We start from the raw sequence: 12,702 nt of genomic DNA, 5'->3' as shown, positions 1-12,702 counted from the left end.
GAGGAAGCAGAGATGCAGCAATCGCCTCCTTCTAGTCATTCCCAGATCTGGCCCTTGCACAAGACGGAGCTTTTATTTTGTAACTTACTTAATTATTTTCTTTCCCCTCCAGTAATCTTGCTGCAATGCACCATCACTGGTGGAGAGGGTAGTCTGTGCACCTGCTCCTAGGCCTCTTCCAATACTGGTCTGAAACCAGCTGCTGGAAGGTGAGTGAGGGGGTTCTTGGGGTGACTTCCTCTGATTTGTTCCTCCGCCTCTATTCCTCTGTAGGAAGGGTCCCTGGCCTCTTGTGTTGTGCCTCCCCATAGTGGCATAGTTGAGATCACATGTCACCAGAGGTGAATGAATCTCCATGTTACCGTTCCATGGTATGCTGTGCACCTCGGCAAAAAACAAATTCTTGAAAAAGAGCTCCAGCCTTGCGCGCAGTGGGAAAGGCTTCCCCCTTCCTTCCTCTCTGCTCCCATTTCCCGATGAACTGATCTGAGATCTAGCCGCAGTTCAATCACTTCAGTGATCTGTTTAACTGTCAAACTTGCAAGAAGTGATGATGCAGAATATTTGGATCTCTCCAACACGCTGAGACACTAACAGGTACAACTTTCAGAAAAAATCGCTTTGCATCACCTCTGTAGCTTGGAGCTGTTAAATGTAGCCTGTTGCCTTTCCCTATCCTTCATCACACATCAGCTTCCCCTTTGTCACATTAACCCAAGTTTAAATGTTTCATAATCTGTATACTTAATATTATAGTACTTCAGGACTTCTAGTGCTCGGGTTAACTATCGTGGACTGGTGCATTTTATTTTGTTGGCCAGGTGTGGTCTGTGCCACTGGATTCATTGATGGATGTTTCACTGCAAGGATTAGGATTCAGTATGTGGTTTTTGTTTGTACACACCAATCTATAGCTGCAATTTACTTGGAAAATTATTGTGGCCTTGTCTTTGCTTCTGTCTTTGCAGTTTTGCAGTGTGCCACTGGGGCTTGTGGGCAGCGGCTGTGAACAAAAAAACTATACTGAGCTCTATTCCTTGACTTTGATGAGGCCCAGTAGTGACTTCAGCCCAGCTCACCAGCCCTTGCAAAATGGCGATCTGCCATTGACTGTGGAGTAGCCATTTAGAACAGGATTATTTTTCACAGCCAATGTGTTTTTTTTTTATGGGGGAGCGGGAAAGAGAGATACAGGCAGGCAGATCCAGAAACTGTTGGAGATATCATGGTTGGTGGAAAGGAATAAATAGTTGATTGTTGAAGGCACTTTCCCATAGTGATCTTCCTGTAACCTTTGTGCATAATGCTGTCGCCCATTTATTACTCTTTTTTTTGTTTGTTATACACGCGATTAGATGGTAGTGTTCTCTTTTGTGTATTCCACCTGGGTTTTAATAAGAAGAAACATTAACTGTTAAAGTTTTAAGCCAAACCATGAGGCACTTTCTGGATAAATCAATTGAATTATCAAAAATGCAAAAAGGAACAATTGACAGGGGAAGCAGCAAATACAATCTTCGTTCATTCACTTAAAGACTTGTGTAAATTGTTCAAGCTATTGGTCATTAACACTAGTAATCATTATTCCTGGCGAGTTATCTTTGCATGTATTTTAACTGCTTGCTTATCATTTTGTGTTTTTTTAAATGCCATTTGATGCTAAAGATTCCAGGAGAATTAATTCACATGCTCTCCTGTTAAAGAACATAAACGTCAACGTGTAAACGGTTCTGTGTTGATAAAAGAGCCATGGACAGTACCTATTGTTTTATTGGTAATTAAGGATATAATTGCCCTTGAGAAAGTAAAGATGAGCAATGAAGATAATTCAGACTATCAGCATTTTTAAGTTTTTGGAATGGTTAAGAAAATTGACCTCTTTCTTTGGAAGAGAGACTCCAAGGTTACCACTGAAGATTCATGGTTATGAGGGAATTGAAAATCGTTGACTATGGTGAAGGTTTCAAATACAAGGAGAACAAATTAAAAATTAGGAAGTTAAGAGTAAGAAGTGAAGTCCTGCAAAACTTTCTTTTTTATTCGAGGATAAAAGAGGATTGACTTTTCCTGTTCCTAAAAATTCTTATTGTATCTAAGTAAACGGGTAAAGGAGCAAAGGAATTCCATGTGCTTATCTGATCTTGTGTTTCATGGAGTTTGAGGTAGGTCCTTTATCTTCCATGCGCTGTCTTTGAATTATTGCAGTTAGTAGCACCACAAATTCTGTATTGGGAGGATGAGGGATAGGCCTAGGCACCGCAGCACAAACAGCATCATTTCATGACTAACATAGCTGCCACCAGTACTATAGGCCAGGCTGTGCAACTGTCTTTGTTAATCTGGCCTGGAATATATTGCAAAGACACACATATTTCTCCTCTGCTCCAGAAATCTGTGCTTTCCAAACTCTATGCTATTGCCATAACTTTTTTTTAACAAATCCTTTTAATGTCTTACGGCTGGGTGACCTACTGACGTTTTGAACCATCAGTTGTATCCATTCTTTTCAGGAACCTGTGCAGCATTGTGAAGAAAACTGGAAAAGTTAATGAGGTTTCAAATTCTGATATGATAGTCATGTAGACTTGATGTTTACGCTCATGGCTGCTTGAACAGGCAAAACACTTCGTAGAGCATCATGGGGATCACTTTCTGTACCTTGAGCCTCATGCTCTGTACAACAATTCATCCCATGATGTGATGTGTCAATTGGCATACTTGGTTAAAATATGTGATGGTCTTACTGATGACCTTCCTGTGACTAGTCCATTTTGGGAAAGGAGACTAGGGATGTGGGTTAGGGCATTGCCATCCAGCATTTGTCTCAGTACTTCCCCTCAAGCCAAAGTGAACTGAAGTGTAACAAAATACCCAAGATATGCAGTCACTTCGCTTATTTGGCATATGTACCATACTATTTATGACCCCTGTAAAATACCAAACAATGGCTAATAATGTGGGCTTTATAAATTCATTGCAGTCTGGTGACCTTGTGTAAATAGTCAGATTTCTCTACTTGTTATTATTAGACAAGTCGTGCTGGAGCTGAATTGACAGCCCTAGTTTGTTGATCTGATCAGCAATAACTGCTCTCCGCAGTAGCTGTATGAGTGGTTACAAGCTATTCCAGCTCACTAACCCAAAGACTGAGAAATTCTGAAGGGCTTTAGTGCTGACAGCACCAAGATTGAAAAGAGTTGCAACAAAGACACAAGGAAATATAGTTAGGTGATGTCAAGTTTGGATTTTTAAAAAGCCAGTAGATTGTAGGAAGTGAAGACTGAATAGGAGTTCCACCGTTTTAAGGACCTGGTAAGCGAGAGTAAAAGACAGTGTCGACTTCAGCAGAGTGAGGATGCTGGGAGATGGCGGAGAGAGATCATGTAGTATCTTATATTTGGAGTTTAGGAGGAACAAGAGAATAATGTTCAGAGAAGCAGTGATCATAGTCCTACCATTAAAATAGCAAGAAAGGTTGTCATAGAGAGGGAGTTGGAGACTAGAATGAACAAAAAAAAAATGCCCATCAAGCCACAATTGCAACTGTACTGGTATTCAATGACAACAACTTGCATTTATATAGCACCTTTAATGTAGTAAAATGTCCCAAAGAGCTTCACAGAAGCGTTATGACACATTTTGACACCAAGCTACATAAGATATTAGGACAGGTGAACAAACACTTGGTCAAAAAGGTGGGTTTCAGGAGGATAGAGAGGCGGAGAGGTTTAGGGAGGGAATTCCAGAACTTAGGGCTGAGACAGCTGAAGGTACGTTCACTATTGGTGGAGTGAAGGAAATCGGGGGTGCACAAGAGGCCAGAATTGGAGGAACACATAGATCTCGGAGGGTTGCAGGCAATGTTCCCTCTAATTTTTTTTGGCCCGCGTGGCCCTTTTAACGGGCTGCGCGGGCCAATCACAATTACGCGCATGCGCGGTTCTTCTATTTAAAAGCCAGCTCACCGGCTGCGGGGGATCTCCGGAGTGCTGCACGGTCACACAGCTTAAAGGGAACGTTGAGCACTAACCTGTGTGGTTTAAGTGGATGAGTTGCAGGGATGGAGGAGGTTACAGAGATATGAAGGGGCGAGACATTGGAGGAATTTGAACACAACAACAACTACTTGTATTTATATAGTGCCTTTAATGTAGTAAAATGTCCCAAGGCACTTCACAGGAATGTAATAAGACAAAAAATAGACACCGAGCCACAAAGAAATTAGGGCAGGTGACCAAAAGTTTGGTCAAAGAGGTAGGTTTTAAGGAGCGTCTTAAAGGAGGAAAGCGAGGTAGAGAGGCGGAGAGGTTTAGGCAGGGAAATCCAGAGCTTTGGACCTTGGCAGCTGAAGGTACGGCCACCAATGGTTGAGTGATTGTAATCTGGGATGCTCAAGAGGGCAGAATTAGAGGACCTGGACCTCAACAACTACTTGTATTTCTGTAGCGCCTTTAACGTAGTAAAACTTCCCAAGGCACTTCACAGGAGCGTTAACAGACAAAATTCGACGCCGAGCCACACGAGATATTAGAGCAGAAAGAGGTAGGTTTTAAAAAGCGTCTTAAAGGAGGAAAGAGAGGCGGTGCGGTTTGGGGAGGGAATTCCAGAGCTTAGGGTCATGCCTTCAGGTGCCTCGGCCCTAAGCTCTGTAATTTCCTCCCTAAACCTCTCCGCCTCTCTACCTCTCTTTCCTCCTTTTATGACGCTCCTTAAAACACTAATCGTGTGCTGGATTCATCACCAGGGCATTCAACTGTAATTTCAAACAAATTGCATTTGTTGTAGAATTATTCAGATCTCCAGCATCTGCAGTATTTTGCTTTTGCATTTGTTGTAGTGTGTACAGTTTTGGCTACGAAAGCTTGAATGAGCTTTTGATGCATTGTACAGAGTTTAGAGAAGAGTGTCGAAGAGGTTTCCAATACGTAAAGCTCCTGGTTATGAACAGAGCCCTAGATCGGAAATTGTTTTAATTAGTGAGAATTTCTTTGTAAATGCATTGAATTTATAACACAGCGACAACTAAATAATTAAACCTGAGCAGTAAGCACAGAAATAGGTTATAAGATTATAAAACAGCTTCAAGCAAGGCTCGAAGTTAGAAGGATTTTTCCCTGGAAGTTGTAGAAATACATTCTTGGTTAAAGCAGCTAACTCTAACAATTAATACTAGAAAGAGCTGCGTGAATATCTGGGCTGGTTGAGTGCCTTGGGACTTCAACTAAGTTGCTGCTTAATTAAGTTACAAGAGCCAGAGTTTAAAAATACTGACTCCACTTTTTCAGTTCAATTACCAAATTTATGTTCCCCCCCCTTCACTCAAATACATCATCTGAATACTTACCCAACCACAACCCCAATATCTGAATTCTTGTCGGTGTAATATTTTTTCCTTTCTCATGTTTCTCTGAGCAAGACTGCCAATCTTGGGCAGTCAGCAGCTGACTGGCAGCATACAGATGATGCCTGGGAGTTAAAATCACCTGGACCTCACAACAACAACTTGTATTTCTATCGCGCCTTTAGCAGAGTAAAACTTCCCAAGGTGCTTCACAGGAGGGTTAACAAACAAAATTCGACACTGAGCTTTAACTATGTTAAAGGCACTATATAAAATAATTTCTTGTGTTGGTTAGGAACAGAATTGAGGATTCTAGGAGTAAATACAGGTGAAGGTAGAGATGGTGTGTGAACTTTGATAGTTCCAGAGCTGCTGGTGCTGTAAAAAGTGCTCTGCAGAGAAGACAACGGGTTAAGAATTAGTAGTGTAGTGGACTGGATGGTGCAGTGGGTTAGATACTGGCCTTTCATTTCTCGCACCTGGCTTGGACCAGGATGAAAATCACCTTTTTTGTACTGGCTGTAAGGGCTCTATTTGAAATGGGTGTCACACCAGTTTCCAATGGCAGTAAATTGGCAGGCTCAGAGAAACATGAGAAATAGAAACATTTTACACTGACAAAAATTCAGATATTGGGGTTGTGGTTAGACAAGTATTCAGAAGATGTGTTTGAGTGAAGGGGGGTGGGGGGGGAACATAAATTTGGTAATTGAACTGAAAATGTGGAGACAGTAGAAATTCGGGTCGGGGGCTTCCCGCGGGTGCAAGCCTCCGACCTACACTTACCTAGCGCGCCGGCCGTTGTGCTGTGGGCCCGCGTGGGATTCTGATCCTGGGCCTGCTCCAACTGCCGGCGCGCAGTGCTTGCGTATCCCAGGGGCGCAGTTAGTTCGAAACGTCCCCTGGGATCACGTGGGCCATGGAGAGCCAATGGTAGCAGGGAATCTGTATTCATAGATTTGATAGGAAGAGCTGTCAAACCTATGAATACAATTCATCCCCAAAACATCACTAAAACTTCAAATACATTTTTTAAAAATCACATTCTTAAAATAACTATAAATTACATAAAATAACTATTTTAAACAATAATTTAAATTTTTGAAAAAATTAATTACAGTTTCTAACGGGGCTAAAAATAAACTTACCTTTCTTTAAAGTATTTAAAAATAATAAACCTGTGGAAAAAATGTTTTAATTTAATTTAATTCACCACTTACCTTGTTAAAAGCAGGCCTTGCAACTGCTTTTTACAAGCGTAGCTCCTGGAGACTTAGCCTCCCGGAGAAACCTGCCAAAAAAACGTAAGTTCCAGGCGTACGCGCTGTCTCTCCGGCGCACGCATTCAAACTGAACCCCTTCCTTTAAGGGAACGGAAGTTCCGGTTTCCCGTGCATGCACAGTGCACGCACGAAACCAGCACTTTCATTGGGCCTACGTGTGAGTACCCAGCGCGTACTCACCCGTGAGGACCCGAAGTTCTGACCCAGTAAACTCTGGCTCTTGTAACTTCATTCAGCAGTGATTTTTGGAATTCTTTCAAAATAACAAACGTTGTTGGGATGTCCACGAATAAATATTTCCTGTGAATCAACAGAGTGGGTGAATTCTACCAAGGAATGCTGTCTATCCCAATGCCCCTATAAAACTGGTAAAATGCTGCTCCATCTGCACAAAAAGGACCTTCACCCAAGACTCAAAATATCGGAAGATTACAGCACGGTAGTGCAGTACGTTGGAGCACGAATGCACACTGTGAGAATGTGGAGGGGCGCGAGTCCAGTCTCTTTACTTCACCCGAATTGAGATCTCGGCTGCAGATGCAGTTCTAGGGATTTATGCCAACTGCTTCCCATAGAGAAAGGGATGGTGAATCAGAGGCAGGGGTATTGATGCACCGCTGCCTGCTCGGAACAGCATTGACATAGCCCTGGGAATAAATTTGTGGCCTCGGGTGACCAAGAAGGCACTGGGGAGAATATAGTCTCTTTTTTTTGGACCTCATGACTTTTTATTATTGACCGTTTTCTTTATTCTGCTAATTTCTTAAATCTATTGCTATATCGCTTGCAAACGCAAAATTGCTTGATTACCACGATCTGCACGTCATTTACTGCTTACATTTTAATAGCTTTTTTAAAAACCGCATTCTACATGGTTTTTCACCATTGATGTTTTTCCTTGTACAGCAGTTAATGTTTGCATATGGTTTGTTATTGATTACCTTTTATTTATTTATTTTTTATTTGGAGGACTACAGAACCGCACTGTAAGAGAACCTAAAGCAGCATCTCATTCAATGAATATTCTGTGGAAAGCTGAGCTGATGTCAAGTGAGACTGCATTTGCCTGTAAGCAGCCCAGTGGGACGTGCTGCCCGTTGGTACAATAGACCATGTAGCTGGTGGCCCATGATTTTACACACAGCAAGTTCTCCATTTCAGAAAGTCTGTTTTGGGGGTTTCTGGATTTCTGTCACAATCCCTGCAGCAGCTAGTTCGAGTTGGTAAAGCCCTGAGAACAGGGCCTTTGTGTGTTTTTTTTTCCCCAAGAGAATGATATGTGTTCTTGGCAACATTGTGAGAGAGAGAGAGAAGTGCAAGACTTTTTAAAAAAAAAAAAAAAAGTTTCAAAATTGAGGAGTCCTCAAATTTCCCTGGGTCCAAACATGTGTCTAACTTGGGGAGACACCCTCCAACCAAGGTTGAAAGTGATGTTCTAGGTTCTCTTTACAACGAACTTGTCTGTAAGCTCCTGCGTGTGAAATTGCATCAGAGGTTGGTGTTTAGCAAAGTCCTTTCATTGCCCAAAGAGGAACCACAAATATTTACAGCACAGAAGGAGGCCATTGTGTCTGGGCTGGTTCACTCCTAAGCTAAGCCTATAGCCATGCTGTCTCCTCATAGCCAGAGGTCTTCCTCTGCTTTAAACATGTGTCCAATTTTCTCTTAATACATACAGTGTTCTCTGTGATAAAGGATTGCCATGCTCCAGCAGCTCTCTGAGTAAAGATATTTCTCTTACGCTTTCTCCTCATTCCCTTAGTGCCAATTATAAATTGATGACCCCATGTCAATCACTTCCCAACCAAAGGATATAATTCTTCCCAATCCACTCTATCAACAGCCTTCATAATTTAAAAAAAATTATATTAAATATCCTCTTCGCTTCGCCTTCTCTGCCCCAATAGTCCTAGGATCTCAATTCTCTCCTCATCTTGCTTACTCAGCCTGGTGAATCTATGATAGACGTTACATAGAATTACATAACATGTACAACATAGAAACAGGTCCATGTGGCAGCAAGTTCCACATTCCCACTACTCTCTGTAAAGACAATTCTCCTAAATTCTTTATCTATTTGATCTGTTAGTGGCTATCTTATATGTATGCCCCCTTTTCTGGCCTCCCCCACAAATGGAAACAGTGTTTTCAGGTCCACTCTCAGACCCCTTCATAATTTTAAAGACCTCGATCAGTCTTCTCTTTTCCAGAGAGAAGAGCCCCAGCCTGCACAATATTTCCTGATAGTTGCATCCTCTCAATTCTGGTAGCAACCTTGTAAATCTTTTCTGCACTTTCTCCAGTACTTCTTGTAGTATGGGAACCCAAACTGCACAGAGTACTCGAGCGAGGTCTAACCAAGGTTCTATATAGATTTAACATTACTTCCCTGCTTTTATATTCTGTTCCTCTCGAAATGAATCCCGGTACTTTGTTTGCACTTTTATGGTCGTATCGATTTGTGTTGCTACTTTTAGCGATTTATGTATCTGCATTCTCCAATTTCTTTGCTCCTCTGTCCCATTTAGTTTCTTGCCTACCAAGGAATAAGTGGCCTCCTTATTACTCCTACCCAAATGAATCACGGGTTGGCTGGGGAATACATATCAGCAAACTGTCAACGGAATAGAACTGATGTAAAGCAAATTGTGAATCACTATAGATTTCTGTGTCTATTGAGCTGCATCAGTCTGCTGCTGCCCCAACCTCCATTCCCATTCTACCCAGGCTTCTGCCTGTCTCAGCCCTGACCCCAAATGACTGCAAATTCTTCCCTACCTTTCCTTTCCCAACCCACGTCAGACTTTATCTACTCAATGAGACCCACTGTCTGCTTCCTTAACCCCTTCCCAACACAGCTCATGACTACTTAACCAGCTGTCCTGGCCAAGTGCTTGTGAACGTCATCAACTTCTCCCTTTCATTAAATGTTACAGCACAGAAACAGTCCATGAAGTCTGGTGTTTTTCTCCAAATGAGCCACTTTAATCTGACTCGCCTGCTCGCCCCCCCAATACCCTTTCATATTTTTTTATAGCACCTATCTAAAAACAAAATGCATGGACTCAGCTTCACCAACAGCTTGTGGCATCATTTTCCACATTCTAATCATCTTCTGTGCAAAGAATTTTTTTCGAACTTCCCCTTTTTTTGGACTGTCTTAAATTTATGTCCTCCCGTAACTCTCGCTGACCAGTGGATACAATTCATCATTGTTTACCTTATCATAACCTTGCAGAACCTTAACAACTTCTATCAGATCAGCCTTTAGCCTTCACGGCTCAACTGAAAAAACCCTAACCTCTCAAGTCTCTTCATAACTGTAACGCCTCACTGTTGGTAACAACCTAGTGAATTTATGCTGCACCTTTTCCATTACTTTATATCATTCTTATATTGGGTTGCCCAAAACCAGACTCCACCTGCGGCCTAACAAGTCCAACATTAACTCTTTGCTTTTGTATTCTATGCCTCTAGATATAAAACCAAAGATTCTGTTTGCCTTTTTATGGCCTTATCTACTTGCGCTACCATATTTAATTACCTCTGTATCTGATCATCAAGGGTCCATCTGCTGCTCTACTTGATTTCAAATCTTACATTTTAAGGTGTATTTCCTTTCCCTAGTCTTGCATCCAAAATGTATCTGCCATCTATCTGCTTATCCTGTTAGCTCTATCTATGGCTTCCTGCAGCCTTTCATAATCTTTGTCACAATTTGCCATAAACCAACCCCCAGTTTGGTATGATTAGAAAATTTTAATATTGTTCCTTCAATTCCTGAGTCCAGATGATTTATGTACATATAAATCATTTCCCTAAATTCAGAACTGCCATCATCGCTGTCAAAATGCCATCGTCGATATTCTGTCCTCTTCAACAGCTGCCCATTTCTGATCTCCTCCCCTTCCTTATAATAGTCCTTGTATGCTTCGCCACCTAACCACTGTGCCCACCTCTGGTCGTTGCACTCTGTTTAAATTTCTTCAGTTTGACATACACTGAAAACCATCCTGATGAAAGTCACCAATTTTTACCCTGTGTGACTGTGGCCATAGAGTTGGGGGTAATATATTAGCATGGATAGAGAATTGGTTAACTAACAGAAAGCAGAGAGTCGGGATAAATGGGTCATTTTCCGTTGGCACACGGTAACTAGTGGGGTGCCACAGAGATCGGTGCTGGGGCCTCAACTATTTACAATCTACATTAATGACTTGGATGAAGGGACCGAGTGTAATGTAGCCAAGTTTGCAGATGATACAAAGATGGGTGGGAAGGCAAGTTGTGCAGAGGACTCAAAGAATCTGCAAAGGGATATAGACAGGCTAAGTGAGTGGGCAAACATTTGGCAGATGGAGTATAATGTGGGAAAGTGCGAGGTTATACACTTTGGCGGGAAAAATAAAAAAGCAAATTATTATTTAAATGGAGAGAGATTACAAAATGCTACAGTTCAGAGGGACCTGGGGGTCCTTGTGCATGAAACACAAAAAGTTAGCATGCAGGTACAGCAAGTAATCAAAAAGGCAAATGGAATGTTGGCCTTTATTGCAAGGGGGTTGGAGTATAAAAGCAGGGAAGTCCTGCTACAACTGTACAGGGTATTGGTGAGACCACACCTTGAGTAATGCGTACAGTTTTGGTCTCCTTGTTTAAGGAAGGATATACTTGCATTGGAGACAGTTCGGAGACGATTCACACAGTTGATTCCTGAAATGAGCGGGTTGATTTATGAAGAAAGGTTGAGCAGGCTGGGCCTACACTCATTGGAATTTAGAAGAATGAGAGGTGATCTTATTGAAACATATAAGATACTGAGGGGGCTCGACAAGATAGATGCAGAGAAGATGTTTCCCCTCGTGGGGAAATCTAGAACTCGGGGGCACAATTTAAGAATAAAGGGTCACCCTTTTAGAACTGAGATGAGGAGGAATTTCTTCTCTCAGAGGGTCGTAAATCTGTGGAATTCTCTGCCCCAGAGAGCCGTGGAGGCTGGGTCATAAAATACATTTAAGATGGAGAGAGACAGATTTTTGCAAGATAAGGGAGTGAAGGGTTATGGGGAGCGGGCGGGGAAGTGGCTTTGAGCCCAAGATCAGCCATGATCTTACTGAATGGCGGAGCAGGCTTGACGGGCTAAGTGGCCTATTCCTGTTCCGATTTCTTATGTAGAAGGACATAAGTATGACAAAAAATAGGTTTATAGATTGAAGAAAAGCTGATTTTGAGGGGCTGAGAATAGAACTTGGGAAGATAAAATGGGCAACAATATGGGCAAACAACAATGTAGAACGACAATGGGAAACATTTAATACGGTGTTCAGCAGAGTGCAGGAAAAATATATTCCGTTAAAAGAAAAGAACAAACTAAATACTGATGAGACTCCATGGATGAGTAAAGACATATGGGAACAATTGAGGGTAAGGAAAGAGGCATACATTAAGTACACAGACAGCAGAGGAGTGCATGATAAGAGAGAATACGAAGGGATTAGGAGAGAAGTCAAAAAAACAATTAGGACGGCAAAGAGGAACTATGAAATTAAATTATCAAGGAACATAAAACAAAATAGTAAAATATTTTACAGGCACATCAGTAAAAAAGGACAGTTGGGATGGGAATAGGGCCATTCAGGGATGGACAGGACAATACCACAGGTAACGATAGGGAGAGGGCAGGAATATTAAATCATTATTTTGCTTCAGTATTTCCCAGGGAGTTAGAACAGGTGGACATGGCATTGGATGATGAGATGAGTAATGAGATAAGTGCATTTAAAATTTAAAAGGGGGATATATATTAAATAAACTAATCAAACTCAAAAGCGGATGAAACCCCTGGTCCGGATGGATTGCATTCACATTTTAAAAGAATCTAGGGAAGAGATAGCAGAGGCCTTACTACACATATTTAATAATTCGCTAGAAAAAGGTGTAGTGCCAGTGGACTGGCGGATAGCTAACGTAATACCTATATTTAAGAAGGGAGATAGAACATGTCCAGGGAATTATAGACCAGTCAGCTTAACATTGGTGGCAGGAAAAATAATGGAATCCCTGCTAAAGGAGAGAATA

General features: G+C 41.7%; 1 protein-coding gene across 3 annotated transcripts in view; it reads left to right on the top strand.

Moving 5' to 3' along the window:
- ctif (CBP80/20-dependent translation initiation factor) overlaps positions 1–12,702 on the top strand; it is a 292,382-nt gene that overhangs the window by 215,258 nt on the left and 64,422 nt on the right. The gene's annotated exons all lie outside the window — the stretch shown is intronic.

The sequence above is a fragment of the Somniosus microcephalus genome, chromosome 2, assembly GCF_052327205.1.
Source record: "Somniosus microcephalus isolate GS21.2 chromosome 2, FLI_Smic_1.0, whole genome shotgun sequence".
In the NCBI taxonomy this organism is placed as follows: domain Eukaryota; kingdom Metazoa; phylum Chordata; class Chondrichthyes; order Squaliformes; family Somniosidae; genus Somniosus; species Somniosus microcephalus.
The sequence above is the reverse complement of the archived record's forward strand: the minus strand, read 5'-3'. Positions and strand labels throughout refer to the sequence as shown.